This window comes from Bidens hawaiensis, unplaced genomic scaffold, assembly GCF_021521415.1.
Source record: "Bidens hawaiensis isolate Kalapana, Puna unplaced genomic scaffold, B.hawaiensis_p1.1 tig00028231_1, whole genome shotgun sequence".
In the NCBI taxonomy this organism is placed as follows: Eukaryota; Viridiplantae; Streptophyta; class Magnoliopsida; order Asterales; family Asteraceae; genus Bidens; species Bidens hawaiensis.
Window position 1 is genome coordinate 48,863 of NW_027494588.1, and position 10,904 is coordinate 59,766.

Consider the following 10,904-nt stretch of genomic DNA (forward strand, 5'->3'; position numbering starts at 1 on the left):
TTAATTTTTTGTTTTTATTTATGTTAAACATGATTAAATTCCATAAATTCTATAATCATAACAATTCGACAATTTCACAATAAAGAGGACTAATATTTTATTATTTTCACACCTCAATACTGTAGGTTCCTAGCTGGATCTACACAAGAGTATCTCGTAACACGAGGGTGCGGAATTCCTTACATATACGATACGAGTGTTTACACAAGAGATACGTAAGTAACACGTAACATGTAAAGACAAACTATTACTTGTTATATCGATGTAAAGACCAAAACACCAAACAAGTTTCAAGACTGCTTACAAACCAAATCTGCCAAAAAGTCACTAAACAAAACGGCGCAAGTTAGGTTAAGTACTAAGACAACTTCGCCTAACACCATAGGCGAAGTTGTCCCTAACTTCGCCACACCATAAGTTCGCTAAACCCAATAGCAATACTAACACGTTCATCAAAACATAAGAACAATGTAACGATTACATACACAATAGACACGAGATAAATGAACTACTGGCATCATGCACCAACAGACTCCCCCTTGTCAGTAGCTTCATTTCTCTTACATCTTCGTCTTGTCTTGTAATCCAAAAACCCGTATCTTCCGTCTTCAAGTATGAACACCCTGTCTCACACAAACTGAGACCACCCTTTGGTATTTCTTCGCTTCGTCCTTCCAAGCAGGGATATAAAAGATCTTCTTATCATTGAGTACCTGCAAATCAGCTTGAGACAAGTTAACCAAGTGCATAGGATCATACACCCTTAAGATCTCTTGTTCATCTTGATCTTCCATCACAGCTTCGGCAGTCTGGCAGTCAACATACCACCATTTAAGATCCTTCAACACATCTTGAGGCATGATCTTCATTGGAACCTCTTTCAAACATCGAATCGGTTTGTACTTCATCACCATCCAGGGCTTGCCATCAGCCCGCATTCCCCGTTCCATATCTTCAATCAACTTCCCCTTTTGAGGCTTCAACAGCTCAAACTTTTTCTCCTTCACCACTTCACTCCATACTATCTTACCAACCCAGCTAACAAAATTATCACCACTTCTATTAATCAACCTCAAGTGAGCCAAATCCTTCACTTCACACTCAGGCAACGTATTGAACGATCTCAACCTCTTAGCAAAATACTGAATCCCATCGTACCTTTTGATCACAAACAACTTGAGTATATCATCATAAATCCAACAAATATTTCCCTTCTTCGATTCAGCGTAGCCTTTTATATTATAACTCTTCCTGAACATCGTCGGTACCACTGGCTTCTTTGTCTTGATAAACCACTGAGCACATCCTTCTTTCCACGTTGGCTGTTCCTCCCACTCAGAATCACCCGACACATTATCACCTTGACTCAAACTTTCTTGACCAGCACTAGGAAAGTCATGCTCAACACTATCATCAGGTATCTCACCTTCCTCTAAGCCACTATCAATCTCAATTTGTTCACAAATTTTCTCAATCTCACTAAAAGACAGCACATCTTCACACATATCTTCCTCATCATCTACCACAACCATTTCACCACCTGCACTACCCGATGGAGCCGTAGACTCCCCCTGAGATGTGGAAGCCCCAAGAGTTTGTTCAGTTCTTGGCAGCTCACCACCTGCATCTTTCGATGCATTGGGATCATCGTCTTTGTCCTGTCTCCTCTTTGTTCTCAACTCATCACCTTTGCAACTAGTCTCCCCTGAGATGCTAAGAACTGCTTCAAAGCATTAAAAAGTTTACCATTTTCAATAAGAAGAGATGACTGAATTTGGTTTTCAGCCACTAGCCGTTGAATAACTTGTGTCTGAATGAGATTTATTCAGGACTGCTCAGCAACAACCCTTTCAAGAGTTGCAATCCGCTCAGAATCCGACAAGGTAGTGTCCAAATTAGAATTCATGTGAGAAGTATCCTAAGCATAAGGCGGTGGAATGCCCAAGCTTACTGAAATAGCAAATGTAGACGGTGTGGTAACTGTAGGTGAAACAGAGATAGATAACCCAGCAGTAACCACCAGTGTGGATTCAACAAACATAGCAACCACCTCCGACGGAGTAACAGAAGGAGGTGGTAAAGAAACAATCTCTGGTGTAGACACCTGTACCGTAGAGGGAGCAATAGATGGTGCTGACAAAGCCACCGTTGGTACACTAGAGGTCACTAGTAATGGATCAGATGAAGATGGAGGTAGCATAGACATACCAGATAACAATGGTGGGGCAAAATGAAAAACACTCGAACTTTCACCAGCTCTAGCCTTCTTTGATCTCCGTACAAAGGCATACAACTCCTCCTCATAATCTGACTCGCTATCATCTGAATCCTTCTTTCGTTTTCCTTGGATCCTTTCTTGTGCAGCCAGAACTCTCTGAGCTTCAACAGCTTCATCAGTGGAAGAATCAGATAACGTTTCCTCAAAATCCTCCACTGAAGCAATAGATAGACCCGCAGATGTACCAACCAGAGAAGCATGCACACTAGAAACATCAACTGCTGAGGCTTGAACTTCAGCAGGATCAACCGTATCCATATCAAAGAAACCTTGCCCTCCAAAGGCAACCTCAAGATTAACTTGTTTGGTGGGAGCTGCGACTGGGTCAACAATAGGAACTTCTTGAACCACTTGTGGTGGTTGAATCACAGGAGATGGTTGAGGAATATCGACTTGTGGCGGAGTAGGATCATTAAAACCATCATCCGGTGGAGCAACATAAGCAGGATAGACAAGATACCCAAATAAAGCAGTGTGCCTCAGACGAAGTTCAGCCTTACTTCGTGCACTAGATATCCTACACTGTGCAAAGATTCTTTTGTTTATACTTTCCACATAAGATATAGGGCGACGTTGTGGCAGATTGGGTGCGACATGATTAAGAATCATCTGTAGAAATCTGGGATACATTAAGAAACGTTCCCGTGCCACAGCTCGTCTCTGACGATCAATCTCATAGAACACCATTTGACTGAAGCTCTACGGTTTATTATAGGTCAATACGGTCATCGCAGACTGCATCTTCGCACCCATGCCATCTGATCCAGCCTTGCGACCAAACATGCACACAATCAACACGTGCATTAAGAAACGCCACTGGTCTAAAAGAAATCCCTTTCTACGTTGTGAATCTTCCAACGGACTCGAGTACCCCATACGAAGAAAAGCTCCGTCTATGAAAGTAGCTGAATACTCCGTAGGATCCTGAGTGGTTTCAACTCCGAACTATAGAGCTTCCCAAATTTGATTGGCTGAGAACTGTATCACTTGTTCATTGACTATAGCACACATGACCGGAGGTTCCACGCGATAATCATACTCAACCGTTCTCCAAAAGTCTTCAATATTTGGTAGAGATATCGGCAGAGAAGTAGTGATAGAATGAAAGATACGTGAACGTATGAGAAACGAGATGATCCCAACAAAATCCTCAGCTCCACGACTATCCGGATCCAAAGTAACGAACATATTGTGACCCAGAAAGAATTGTCTCTTATCACCGTCTCCTTCGTCACCACCAGTGCTACCAGCACCTGCCATAGCAGCCATATCTGCAAAACAAATGAGCTAAGTTAGACATATGTATACTCAGTTTGTAACTTCACTTAGTATGTAAGTAGCGAAGCTAGTGTTTTGGCGAAGTTGTGACCAAAAGTTTTAAAGAAGCGAAGTTATTGAGTGAGCGAAGTTAGAGATAAGTTCGCTATAAGGCAACTTCGCCTTCTGACAACTTCGATGCATAAAAAAAGCCGAACACGAGATTCTTTTCAGTTGTAAACACTAACAATCAGAGACTGAAAACACGTATGAGTAAGTTTGATTAAGGCTTTGGAGGTCCTAATATCACCAAAATAGTCGAAAACCAAAGAATATTAATGTTTTTAGGGTTATTCAAGAAAACCGATCAAACTTTGACATTATGGAACCGATTAACAAACTAAACAAGTAAATTATGGATCGATAGAGGCCACTAAACCTTATTAGAAGACGAAAATCAGATTACAAGAAGGATGATTCAGAGAACAAGTTCGCCAAGGGTTTAAGAAAATATGGTTTGACCAAATTTGACATATGTCTGCCTTTTATACTTTTGAGAAAAACCCAGGGGCGAAGTTATACTAACTTCGCCTGGTGGATAACTTCGGCACAACGAAGTTAGTTTTAGAAAACGATCAAAAACGAGTAACCAAGATTTTATTTAAAACACAATTAAGACAAACATATAAAGTAATAAAAACAGAAGTAATAATAATAAAAAGGCGGGATCAAATTTCAGTATTTCAGAGTACCCTGCATGTTTAAGAAAAGATTTGAATAGGAATCATACTGATTAAGAGGGTTGTCACTAGGATTCATGTTCAGCGTTATTATGACATAGAGAAACAGGTTGCAGGCAGGTATGAGACTTAGCATGGTTTTCATTGCTTCTGTGATACGGATTAGTTTCAATTAGGCTCAAAAGTTAGATGGACATCACTTAAGGAACTATGATGCCTCCTATCAATTCTCAAGGTGTATTTGGCTTTCCCCAGATCACCCCGATTTGACTTCGACCCTTAGTGTCTGATCAAACAATGTACATGTGAGTCGGCTTTACAAATCTTTCACTTAGCTTTCACAAGACTCAGTTGGTGCCTCATCCATTTAGTTTTGGACTCTATGAATTTCAAAAGCAATAAGACATAATAATTTTTTTTAAATAGAATCATAACGAACACCTGCAAGTCCCGAATCTAGATCATTGTAGAAAGATAACACAATATTCGCAAGAATCAAGACACTCACGGGCTTGTGTATGACTGGATAATCACTTTTCTGCTTATCATTCGGAGAGATATATGTGGATATATGCACATTTCAAAATGACTCTCCACATTAAATCGAGTAAGTTTAATTTGTATCACTTCTACTTTTACGCACCATGGAAAGCTACCGTACCAAACAATGGTTGTTCTAAAGGCTTTTAAGCCTAATAACATCATCCGTTAGGCACACAAAATCAATTCATCTATCACTTTACATAAGGTTGGATAAATTTTCAATTTAACACCAATTTTGAAGCTTCGTGAGAAGCTATAGACTGAAAAAATATATCATTTCCCTAAAAAAATATATTCAGACGCCCCGATCATTTCTAAGTCTTTAGGTAAATGGCTATCCTAAAAATCCAGTGGATTAGCAGGACCAACCACATATGAATATGTGTCCCTCTTACTGAGTATAACCGACATAATTTTCAGCGAAGGAATAAAAACACATCATAAACCGCCCCAGTTGCCTTCAGTTATTAGGTTAATGGCTATCCTTTAAATCTACAAGTAGATGCAAGGACCAAACATATTCAAGAATATGTCCTTCAAACTTAAGCTACCGAAATAATTCTCAGCAATTGTGATGTTTTTTTTAAAGACAAAAAGAATTCGGTTACACGGGATTGATCATCCCATTAAGCTGAATAAGGTTATGAAAACGGGACCGGTCAAAAGCTTTTGTAAAAAGATCGGCAAAGTTATCCATTGAATTAACCTTTTCAAGCACGATTAATTTCTTCTCAGCACAATCCCGTATGAAATGATGACGAATGTCAATATGTTTTGTTTTACTTTGTTTAACGGGATTGTTAGTTACTGAGATAGCAGCAGTGTTATCAATGCAAATAGGAGTTTGAGTGAAATTCAGATCATAATCTCTTATTTGTTGTTGTATCCATAAAACCTGGGAGCAGCAGTTTGATGCTGCCATGTATTCTGCTTCACAGGTGGATATGGCCACAGAGGTCTGCTTCTTGCACTGCGAAGACACCAATCTTCCTCCGAGAAACTGACAGCCACCAATTTTTTACTTCATGTTCTGACTAAATCCTCCATAGTCAGAGTCAGTGTATGCTACCAGGTCCAGTTCTCCTCCTTTTGGATACTAGAGACCCAACTTAGGCTTTCTTTTAAGATACCGCAAAATCCTCTTTACTCCCTTCATGTGCGATTCCTTTGGGCTAGCCTGAAAATGAGCACAAAGACAACTGCAAACACAATGTCAGGTCTGGAAGCAGTTAAATACATCAAAGAACCTATAATAGCCCGATACTGAGTTGGATCCACATCTTCATCACTGTCGGTGTCAGCACCTAGTTTGTGGTTGACACAAATCGGAGTGTCAAACGGGGTGCTTTCTTCCATCTTAAAACGCTTAAGCACATCGTGAAAATATTTAGTTTGATGAATGAACATGCTATCCCTCTTCTGATCTACCTGCAAACCCAAAAAGAAATTTAATTCGCCCATAGCGCTCATCTCAAACCTCTTCTTCATGACCGCTTCAAACTCCTGACACATAGAAATTTTTGAGGCTGCGAAGATGATATCGTCCACATAGACCTGGACGAGAAGAAAATCATTCCCATTCTGCTTTACAAACAGTGTACTGTGTAGGTTCCCCGGACGGATCACACGAGATATCCCGATATACACAGGTGCGGAATCCCTGTGTAGATCGTTACGGACGTAGAACACAAGCTCACAAACACACGAACACGATACGAACAAAACCACGTTATATTAATAACTCGAACCGTGTTACTTATAGCCTCTCGACCTCACGTCACTCGACTCACTGAATTACACGTAAACTGAACTACTCGATCAACTAAAACTCTAACCCGTACATTATATAAATACACGACAACTTCGCCTCAGGCGAAGTTGTCCATAACTTCGCTCGTTCAACAAGTTTGCCTAGGCGAACTTGTCAACAACTTCGCTTGGTTAACAAGTTCGCCTAGGCGAACTTGTCAACAACTTCGCTTTAAACAAACAATTACATAAACAATATTACAGACTCGATTACAGACATTAGACATATGAACTACTGACATCTATGCACCAACAGACTCCCCCTTGGCAGTAGCTTCATATCTTGATCTTTCAGCTCTTGTCTCGTAATCCTGTATCTTCACGCGTGCACTCCTTCTCTAACACACACCGTGACTACTCGCTGATATTTCCTTGCTTCATCCTTCAAAGCAGGAATATAGAATATCTTCTTTTCATTCAACACTTGCAAATCAGCTTTCGATAAGTTAACAAGATGCATCGGGTCATACACCCTCAGCACTTCTTGTTCATCTTCGTCTTCCATCACGGCTTCAGCAGTCTGGCAATCAACGTACCACCATTTTAGATTCTTCAACACATCTTGAGGCATAGTCTTCATTGGAACCTCCTTGATGCATCGGATCGGTTTGTACTTCATCACCATCCATGGCTTGCCATCTGCTCTCAATCCCCTTTCTGTATCCTCCACGAGCTTTCCCTTCTGTGGCTTTAATAGTTCAAACTTCTTTTCTTTTATGCTTTCTTTCCACACAATCTTCTCAATCACTCTTGCCATGTTGTTGTCACTTCTGTTTATCAGGCCCAACCTGGCCAAATCTTTCACCTCACATTCCGGCAACGTATTGAGAGATCTCAACATTCTTTTGAAGTATTGAATACCATCATAACGCTTCACCACAAACAACTTCATCTGTTCATCATAAATCCAACAGATAATTCTTTTCTTCGACTCAGCATAGCCTTTGATGTTATAAGTCTTCTTGAACATGGCTGGAACAGCAGGCTTCTTGGTCTTAATAAACCAATTAGCACAGCCTTCCTTCCACCTAGGCTGCTCCTCCCACTCAGTCTCATCCATCTCAGCACCCATGTCGGCTTTCTCAACTTCAGGGATCTCGTGTTCAACGTCTTCTTCTACCATCTCCCCCTCTTCTATTCCATCTTCAATCACAATCTGCTCACCGATCTTCTCAATCATATCACTCGGCAGCACATCTTCATCAAACAACACATCATCGCTGAACATGTCATCGTCCAGCTCCTTCAACGCATCAATCACGTCATCCTCAACTAACACCACATCATCACCACCAGCCGCGTCGGTAGACTCCCCCTCAGCTGTGGAAGTACCAAGAGCTTAAGAAGTTCTTGGCAGCTCACCACCTGCATCTTTCGATGCATTGGGATCATCGTCACGGTCGTTTCTCTTCTTCGTTCTGAGCTCGTCGCCCTTACAGTTCATCTCCCCCTGAGATGCCAAGAACTCCTTCAAGGCATCTATAACTTTCCCATGCTCAACCAGGAGGGATGCCTGTAGTTGATTTGCTTCCACTAGGCTTTGAATAGTCTTCGATTGCTCTGCCACGATCCGTTCTAGTGAAGCTATTCTCTCTGAGTCTGAAGTAGGCGTAGGCGAGACACCAGAAGCAGGCGTAACCGCAGGTGGTACCATACCTGATAACCCCGCAGCAGTGACGACCGTTGACTCTACAAATCGTGCAGCTACCACCGACTGAGTAAGCGTTGGAGGCGGTAGAGACACGATCTCCGGAGTCGACGTCTGGATAGCAGTGATGGATGGAATGCCAGCCGATGATGTAGCCACCACGGGAACATCCGCAGCGCTTGTACTTGTCACCTGTACAGAAGAAGGAACAATGGACATACCAGACAGTGCGGCCGGAGCAAATCGTACAGTCCTTGAAGTCTCTCCAGCTCCCATGCCAGCACCTGTCCTTTCCCTTCTTGATCTTCTTATCAGCTTATGTATGTCTTCTTCCTCTTCCGACTCATCATCATCCTCCGTTCTCTTTCTCTTCCCTATCGTTCTTTCTCGAGACACCATCAACCGTCTCCCCTCATCCATAATCTCATCCAAATCTGAGTCAGCTATCGAAGTTGCTGCTCTAGTAACACTTACACCCGAACCCTGTGCAGCCGAGACCTGCACCTCTTCAACGTGATCCATATCAAAATAACCTTGACCTCCAAAAACAGCGTCAAGATCAATATCCTCAGCAGCAGACACAACAGGCACAGCAGGAGCAGGAACAGCTTGAGTTGCTCTCGCCTGTCGCGGTTGAGGATCTCTGAACTCGTCCCCACCAGCAGGAACATACTCTGGGTTGATTAAAAACCCAAACAGTGGAGTATGCCTGGGACGACGTTCAGGGTTGCTCCTCGCACTCGACGTGCGGCATTGAGCAAAGATACGTTTGCTCACCGATTCCACGTATCTTATCGGGCGTCTCTGAGGTAGAGTCGGAGCGACATGGTTCAATATCATCTGGATGAACCGTGGGTACATAATGAACCGCTCCCGAGACATCGCCCTCCTCTGCCTATCAATCTCGTAGAAGACCATTTGACTGAAGCTATAACGTTTGTTATAGGTCAGTGCAGTCATTGCAGACTGCATGGTCGCACCCATACCGTCAGTGCCCGCCTTCCTCCCAGACATGCAAACTATCATAACGTGCATGAGGAAGCGCCACTGATCTAGAAGGAAACCCTTCCTCCTTTGGGTATCCCCTAATGGACCAGAGTAGCCCATTCGGAGAAACGCTCCATCACGGAAAGGAGCTACGAACTCTGTAGGGTCGTCCCTCGTCTCTTCACCAAATCGTAACGCCACCCGAATCTGTTCAGAATTGAACTGAACTTGTTGATTGTTCACCGTCGCTCTCATGACCGGGGGCTCAACACGACAGTCGTATTCGACCGTCTGCCAGAAGTCTTCGATATTCGGCAAGGATATCGGCAGAGTGTTTGTTATGGCATGAAAAATCCTCGAGCGTAGGAGGAAAGTTATTATCTCGCGGTAATCGTCCACACCGCTCGCCTCCGGGTCAAGTGTAATGTACATATTGTGACCCGGGAAGAATTGTCTATGATTGTCACCATCATCTCCTCCTGCACCTCCAGCACCAGCTACCGCAGCCATATCTGCAACAAACTAACCAAGTTAGAACGACACAAAGACATAGCACAAGTTCGCTTTGTTACCATGAGCGAAGTTGTGATAAACTCTGTATAGGCGAAGTTAAAGTTGAGGCGAAGTTGGGAACAACTTCGCTTCAGCTTTAAGTTCGTCTAAATAATATTAAGTAAAAATGATCTAGGCGAAGTTAAAGTTAACTTCGCTTCATCACGACATCGCCTCAGGCGAATTTAAGTTTCAGGCGAAGTTACGGATAACTTCGCCTCAGGCGAACTTAAGCTTCGGGCGAAGTTACGGATAACTTCGCCTCAGGCGAATTTAAGCTCCAGGCGAAGTTACGGATAACTTCGCCTAAACCCTAACTTCGCCTGAATCTGATCGGCGACAGTTAGGAATTATGGAACAACGTGCAGTTGATGATTCGGCTAGTTTAGACGATTAAGAACTCTTAAACACAAGTTTTAAGAACATGTTGACGATCAATATGTTTATTAACACTTTAAAACACAAGTTATGAAAATCGGTTTCAAAACCGATGGTCCGAGGGTTCGAAACCGGTCGAAACAAACATTTAGACGCTTGAATGAACATTGAGTATGTGATATAATGGTATTTTGAACCTTGAATCGGTGTGAAAATCGGGAATAAATAAAACGTAATCGGATGAAATAACAAGTTCGCCGGAAAAGTCGGATAAGTTCGCTGTTATTTTGAAAAGTGATGAACAGTGTGTCTCTAAGAATTCTTTATATAGGGGATCTGTTATACAGGCGAAGTTACGGATAACTTCGCCTAGGCGAAGTTATCCACAACTTCGCCTGTTCAACAACATCGCCTAAAATTTCAAAATTTAACCTTATAAGTTTAACATTTTTCCAATTAAGTTGTAAAACTTTCCTTGAAGTACTAAACGACATGATCAAGTCTAAGTAACCAGTTAAAAAATCATAAAACTATCTAAGTACAAAAACTTAAAAAATTTAAAGTATAAGGGATCAAATTTCAGTCTCGATAGGGACTGCTACGTTTTAGAAAAGATCCGAACAGGAATCATACTAACTACGTGACTGTCACATAGATCCGTGTTTAGCTGTATTATGACATATAGAGACAGGTTGTAAGCAGGTATAAATTA